The 7794-nt window shown below is 43.4% G+C and overlaps 1 pseudogene; it reads left to right on the forward strand.

Annotated features, from left to right (window-relative positions):
- Positions 1-7644: 7644 nt before the first annotated feature.
- Positions 7645-7763, forward strand: LOC117713189 (5S ribosomal RNA; annotated as a pseudogene).
- The last annotated feature ends 31 nt before the right edge of the window (positions 7764-7794 follow it).

A 7794-nucleotide genomic window follows, 5' to 3' on the forward strand; every position in this document is an offset into this window, starting at 1 on the left:
TCTCAACAAAGCACCAAGCTTATAAATACACACTTGTCATGAAGGCTAGAGATCAGGAGTAGCCAGATTGTCTTAGACTATGTTCTATTGCTGTGAAGAGACACCATAGCCACGACAACTCTTATAAGAGTTTAATTTAATTGGGGCTTATATTTAGTTGGCTTACATTTTCAGAGGTTTAGTCTGTTATGATCAAGATGGAAGCCTGGTAGCACACAGGCAGACATGGTACTGGAGAAGGAACTGGAAGTTCTACATCTGAACCCACAGGCAACATGAAGAGAGGATGCTACCGGGCCTGGCTTGGGCTTTTGAAACGCCAACGACCACCTCTAGTGACAAATTTTTTCCAACAATATGGCTATACCACCCAAGCCCTAATGGCCAAGCATTCAAATCTATGAGCCTATGAGGACCACTCTTATTCAAAACACCACACAGATGAGGAGACATAGGGTGGGGCCAAGGAGTAGAAGATGCAAGAATGTCCCTATGGGACAGATACCTGCCAGGCACACCGGAAGTTTTTCTAAGCATCCATGTCCAGAGTTTTTAGGAAGGCTTCATTACATTTTCATGATCGATTAAACTACTGACTGTTGGTGACTAAATTCAACTCTCTCTTACCTGGAGGTCATGATTAGAGCTGGGAGGTCCAACCCACACTAATCCTGTGCCTGTTTTTTGTGGTGACCAGCCCTACTTGACCTGCAGAAGCCCCCATGTGACCAGCCCCTATTTGAAGCTATGGAAACTGACCGTGGGTCAGTCAACAGGGTCTGCAAGAGAAAGAGTGGAAATGGAGGGGCAAGAGACACGAAGAATGGAGACAAGACAGTTGTCTGATCAAGTCTCGTTTATTGAAAGACAATTATGGGTATATAAGTACAAGCAGGGGAGTGCAGCTGGAGACACTTAACCACAAATGCCTTGCAGCTAGAGGCACTAAACCATAAGTCCAGGATATGTCTGAGAAAAACAAGATGTTTATCAGCGTGTGCTCAGCTGTTGTGGGCTGTTTGCAAAAACATCATGCTGGAAAAACAAGTCTCTTGTCAGGGTGGAAAAGTAACAACCTGTAAGTATATGGCCCAGGATGGCTGCAAAGATGATAGCTGTTTTCTGCTAGGAATTGGCTCCCAACAGGAAACCACCCTCTGAAGCCTCTATGCTGGGAAAATAATCATCTTGGTGTCATACAAAGAAACACATGAAAAAAGCAAAAGGAATTCAGCAAGGGCAAAGCAATTTCTTTTTGCAAAAAGAAGTGTGTGTCAGAACCCAAACCAGTCTAGAAAGAAGCACTCATGGCCAAAATGGCCCCTATCTTTTGTCTCAGATGTAAGTGGTGACTGTGTTTCACCCCGTTGATGGGAGCTCAACTTCATAACTGATGGGATTGACACTCTGATGCAATTGGCTAATGAGTATAAAGAGGAAAGAGGGGACTTGGGAAATATGAATCCTTGTTAGGCTACATGGGTAGGAAAACATAAAACAAAAATGTTTCTTATGCCCATCTGAAGCTATGATCTAGCTGCAACTCAAATGGATCAGAGTAAGGTAGTGTTTCATAACAATTTCCTCTGAGATAAAAGTCCTTCATCTTGGAGAGAACCCTAGAAAGGCATGGCATTTTCTAAAAGGGGGTTGGGCAGGTGGCATTTAGAGCTAAAATATTCCATCCTGCAGAGAAGCTAGTTAAAACTCAGTCAGTAAACAACACAAAACTTTCAGGAAGTTTCTGAAACTGACTAAATGTGCCAGGCTCCTCCTTCCTCAGATTTATATAAGCAGTAAAAACTGCTGAGAGACACTCTCAGACCAGCAAGCTGCATTGGAAAAAAACTCAAACCAGCGACCTACTTGTAAAGGACCCTCTCCAATCCATTAAGCTGCTACGGACTGTGCACTGTGCTCCAGGTTCCCAGTTTTCATGAGTCATTACTCACACTACGGTGGGCTTTGGGTAATTAAGTTGTCTTTGAGGAGTCATTTCTGCTCCTATAAGTAACCCCCTGCGGTAGTTTGAATGAGAATAGCCCCCATAAGCTCATATGCTTGAATATTTGGTCCTCAGTTGGTAGAACTCTTTAGGAAAGATTAAGGGGTGTTACCTTTTGAAGATGTGTCACCAAGATTTTTAAAAGTTCATGCCATCCCAGTGTATGTTCTTTCTCTATCTCTCTGCCTCCTACTGTGGATCAAGATGCAAACCTTCAGCTACTGCTTCAACACCAAGCCTGCTTGCTTCCATGCTGTCATGATGGTTGTAGACTCTAACCCTCTGAAACTGTAAGCTCTAAATAAATTCTTTCTATATGTTGCCTTGGTCATAGTGGCTTATCACAGCAATGGAAAAATAACTAAGACACCTTCACTCATACTCCTGTAAGCAACCCAAAGAAAACTCATTTTGTCATTGAGTTGGACTTGGGCAGTACCCTTACTTTGGTCCATCCTTGGATCCCTATCTGGGCTGAGTAGACATTTGTCCATGTCTATCCTTTCCTGTCTCCTACCAGTCAGAATAAAGGGTAGGTCACACAGCTTTGCCATCTTAAAGTCCAAGAACTGTGAATATTAATTTTAATTGTCGATTTGACTGGATTTGGAATCAACATGGAAATAGATCTCTGAAAGTGCTTATTAAAATGTTTCTAGAAGAGTTTAACAAGGAGAGAAGGCCCACCTGAATGGGGGGTAGAGAACACCATCCTGGGGACTGGACTACCAGACTAAATAAAGAGAAGAAAATCAAAGCCAGGCATGGTGACACACATCTATTTTTAATTTAATTTAATTTAATTTTATGACTGCTCTGCTGCATATACATTTATAGATGGTTGTGAGCCACCATGTGTTGCTGGGAATTGAACTCAGGATCTCTGGAAGAGCAGCCGGTGCTCTTAACCTCTGAGGCATCTCACTAGCCTGGTGACACACATCTTTAAGCACAGCACTCAAAAAGCAGAGGCAGGAGGATCTCTAGTTTGAGGCCAGCCTGGTCTACAGAGTGAGCTCTAGAGCAGCCACAACTGCTCTAGAGACTGTCTCCAACCCTCTCTTCTCAAAAAAAAAAAAAAAAAAAAAAGCCAGCTGGCTATCAGCGTTCATTTCTCCCTGCTTTCTGACTGAAGAGGTAGCTCGGTGGCAGCAGAAAAGGCGCCGACATCAAAATGAGTAACTAGGGAGATGGTTCAGTGGGTAAGAGCACATCCCATGAAAATAAGAACTCCTGAGTTCAGATCTCCAGCACTCACAGGAAAGTTGTGCATGGCTACATGTGCCTGTAACTCTAGCACTGACAGGTGGAGAAGGATAGCTTCTGGAAACTTGCTGGCCATCAGACTTAGCTAAAGTGGCAAGCTTCAGTTTCGGTAAAACTCTGATCAACATTGAACATTCTCCTGGGCCACACACAGGCAGGCACACACAAACACACACCCTCTGAACCAAGGTAGCATATAACAAAACTGCACACTTGAACACTTGAAAGCTGGAAGATCTGAGATGGAAGCACTTATGCAAAAGACCCATAAAGGGTCCTGCCACTGGGGAACTCAGGCTTTTTTGCATTAGGGGCCTGTCCCAGCTTTTCTGTACATTTCCATTCTCAGGAGTATTTTTCTCTTTTCTCTTTAAAAAAAAAGTTGTTATGTGTGTTTGTTTACATAAATTTACATGCACTAGGAGGCCAGATCTCTTGGAACTGGAGTTACAGGCAGTTGTGAGCTGCCACGTGGATGCTAGGAGCCAAACTCCAATCCTCTGCAAGAGCAGTTAAGTGTCCTTAACCCTTGAGCCGTCTCAGAAGACTGTTTTTTCTTATTCTTAATAACATGTCTCTATTTCTATCAGTATCTAAGTGCATCTGGTCCAGTTCCGTGTTCTGGGACAGGGACCTGAAAATCTCAGCAGGTTCCCCTCCAGACTCAGATCCGCACCTGCAACAATGTTACTAACAGTGTCTGGCTCCTGCTGCCAACACTGCCAACCTTCTCCTCCATGATGGATTGAGCCAAAATAATCCCTCCTTTCCTCCCTCCTCTCCTCCTTCAGTTACTTTTGGTCACAGCAACAAGGAATTTGGAGCTATTTCTTCTTCCCATGTCTTTTTCTTCCCGATGCTGCCTGTGCTGGCTAGTTTGGTTTTTGTTTGGGGATTTGTTCTGTTTTGTTTTTATCAACTTGATACAAGCCAGAGTCCTTTGGGAGAAGGACCTCAACTGAAAACAATGTCTCCATCAAGACTGGCCTATAGGCAAGTCTGTGGAACATTTTCTTGATTGATGATTAATGTGAGAGGGCCCAGCCAACTGTGGGCAGCGTCACCCCTGGACAGGTGGTCCTGGATGCTGTAAGAAAACAGGCTGAACAAGCCATGGAGAGCAAGCCAGTTCCTTCATGGCCTATTGAAGTAATTTGATGAGCTGTTTCTGCCCCACTCTAGCCTGTATAGCTCCCAAATAAAAGACACAGAAACCTGATATTTTATTAATAAGCTGTTGGCATCATGCTGGGCAGATTTTCACCTACATCCCAGCCATAGGCCCCGTGTTACTTGGCAACTGAGTCCTGCTCTGTTTCCTCTGCTCAATGTGTATCTTCATAGCGACTTTCTCTTGACCAAGCGTTATGGTCCATCCTGCCTCATGGTGACCTCTTCCCCCTTTTCCTTATCCCAGTGGTCCCTACCTGAGACCCACCTCTTCCATCTTAAGTTCTACCTTCCTCTCCCTGAAGCCCAGTCACAGACTCTAGTCTTTTATTTTCTAGTCAGAGATTATTGGGAAGCATTCTTTTTTTAATCAGAAACTTGTTTAATAAAATTTTGCATACAAATAGGGAATGTATAATTTTATTTCCTAATCAGATATAATATGAAAAACTGATACAAAAATATTGATCCAAAGTGGAGATTTATATGTGTAGGAATGTGTGTGTATATATGTATGCATATACATATATACACACATATATATTATGTAATATGTATGTGTAATATATGAATATTTTATGTATTGTATGGATGCACTACCTGTCAATTTAAAAACCTATGGCCCATAGGAAAGAGTAGAATAGAAGGTGGGACATCTGGGAGGCAGAAATAATTCTTGGATAGAGTCAGGAGTGGAAGATTCACCCGGGAAGATGTGACAAGATAAGACACATAGTACCTGAGCACAGGTAATCAGCCACATGGCAGAATCTAGATTAGAGTAAATGGGTTATAATAAATTATGTTTTACTCAGAGAAGAGCCTAGCTATATGGCCAAGGTATTTGTACTATTTTGAGTCTGAGTTTTATTTTTGGAAGCATGGGGCTAGAGAAGAACCAGGTCCTAACTTCTACATATATGTGTATGCGTTTTATTATTATATTATAAATATACCATTATATTATATATAATTGTCTTAGGGTTTCATTGCTGTGAAGAGACAGCATGACCAAGGCAACTCTTACCTGTGAGCCCCTATCTCAAGCTGCATGGCTCTAGCTCCCAACCACAGGATGCCTGCCACCTGGTGGCTGACCTGTGAACTGCCCAGCTCAAGCTGCATGGCTCTTCTCCATTCCCCAGCTCTCCTCCAGTTTTGAGGTTTATGGCTGACCTGCCCTGGGTCTTTTTGAACTCTAATTGTCCTAGGCTTCCATTTGTGTGTGTTCCTAAATTATTTTATTAATAAAAACCCTAAGAAAGAAGCCTGATTCCCTAAGTGCCATATAATGGCTCTCCTGGGGCTCCCCAAGATCCCCAATAACACATCTTTCCTACCTTTTAATTATTTAATCGGCAGAGAAAATGAACCCATTCCCTTCTAGCTACCATCAGTTCTTCTGGCCACCTGGGGCTACACTACCTCTGGCACCTGGCCTAGCCTGCGGTTGCAGGGAAGTGACTAGGTGTGGGCATGAGACGAGGGTGGTACACAGCTTTGAGGAGCCTTGAGTGTTCTTTCTGTAACTGCTGCAGAATATTTGATCATACTGTGACCCCTGAGATTGTGTTATTTACTGGAAAACCTATCTCTAGTTATGTTGTGGCAGCTCTTAGCACATACCTTTAATCCCTTTGGCTGAAATGCAGACTCATTCTTAGTACACACTCTTTTAAAAAATGTTCTTTTTTTAGATTTATTTATCATTTTATGTATGTGAGTACACTGTCACTCTCTTCAGACACACCAGAAGAGGGCATCAGATCCCATTACAGATGGTTGTGAGCCACCATGTGGTTGCTGGGAATTGAATTCAGAGGAAGAGCAGCCAGTGTTCTTAACGGCTGAGCCACCTCCAGCCCCCTTAGTACACGCTCTTAATCCCAAACAATGAAGGTAAAGTTAAGTTTGTAGAAGGAAGCACCCATGTTTGAAAGTGATGACTATCTAACTGAGTGGCAAAGTGATGTATCTATCAGAGAAAGATCTGACAGAATAGGATCTGCCCAACTCTCATGAGAAGAGAGAGGAAAGGGACGCTACTTAGGAGGCGGTTTTACTGTGAAGTTGTACAGAGACAGATTGCAGAGAAAACAAGTTAGACAAAGATGAAAACAAACCAGAGAATGAGAATGAGAAGATTCAAAAGATTGTCAAGGTTAGTATGAGTCCAAGTAAAACAAAAAGAGGCCAAGAAAGAAGCCAGTTTGAGTCAGTCAGTGTGGAGAGTTTTGAGCCAGAACAGCTGAGTTGACCAGCCAGCCAGAGTTCAGAAAGACCTAGAAAGAGTGAGATTACTCAGCAGTAAGCTTCAGAGGCTGAAAACATTCTGGGCCAAGATAAGATTGTACAGAGGCTAGAAGCTTCCGAGACAAGGCCTAGTTAACAAACAGAGGCAGTGAGCCTTGGAGACAACGATTACACTGGGTAAATAAAAGATACTTTTTTTTATACTGAATACATGAGACTGCACAGTCAGCCCTTTCACAAGGAAACTTAGGTCCACTCTCTTGGCTTGAGCCTGTGTCTTCATCGATCAGAATCCTGTGTGTTTTACCAGCTAAAGTGGTTTGAATAGGCTCACATATCCCAATGCTTGGTCTGAAGTTGGAGGAACTGTTTGGGAAGAATTAGGACATGTGACCTTATTAGAGGGGTGTGTCATGGGGTGAGAGGGGAGGGCTCTGAGGTTTTAAAAGCCCTACCAATCCCATTTATCCTCTTACTCGCTGCCTCTTGCTTACGGACCAATTTGAGCTCTCAGCTACTGCTCCTTCCTGCCTGCCTGCCTGCCTGCTGCCAAGCTCTGCCATAATGATCATGGACTAGCCCTCTGAAACTGTAAGCAAACCCTCAATTAAATGCTTTCTTGGTCCCAGTGTTTTGACAAAGCAATAGAAAAGTAACTAAGAAGCCAGAGATGATTCCACCACTGGGCCACCTGGGATGATTGGCTTCCATGATATAAGTCACCTCCTTATCCTGCTCTGGGAAGACCCTTCTCAAAACTTGTAAGTAAGGATAACAGTGTAACTCAGTGAGGACACCACAGTCATCAGGAGCCTATATTCACAGGGAACCCATCCAGGGGAAGCCCATACTCACAGGTTGTATAACCTGGTTATAACACTCCACTCAGGTTTCAGTGACCACAAAGACCTGTACATTGGTACACTGTCAGTTAATAGAGGAGATAGGCTGTCTGTGGCCATACCACCCTGAATTCGCCTGATCTCGCCTGATCTTAGAAGCCAAGCAGGGTCAGGCCTGGTTAGTACTTGGATGGGAGGCCACCTGGGAATACCGGGGGCTGTAGGCTTTAAGAAAAACGGAGGAGATAGGGAATCTCT

The sequence above is a fragment of the Arvicanthis niloticus genome, chromosome 7 (assembly GCF_011762505.2).
Source record: "Arvicanthis niloticus isolate mArvNil1 chromosome 7, mArvNil1.pat.X, whole genome shotgun sequence".
In the NCBI taxonomy this organism is placed as follows: Eukaryota; Metazoa; Chordata; class Mammalia; order Rodentia; family Muridae; genus Arvicanthis; species Arvicanthis niloticus.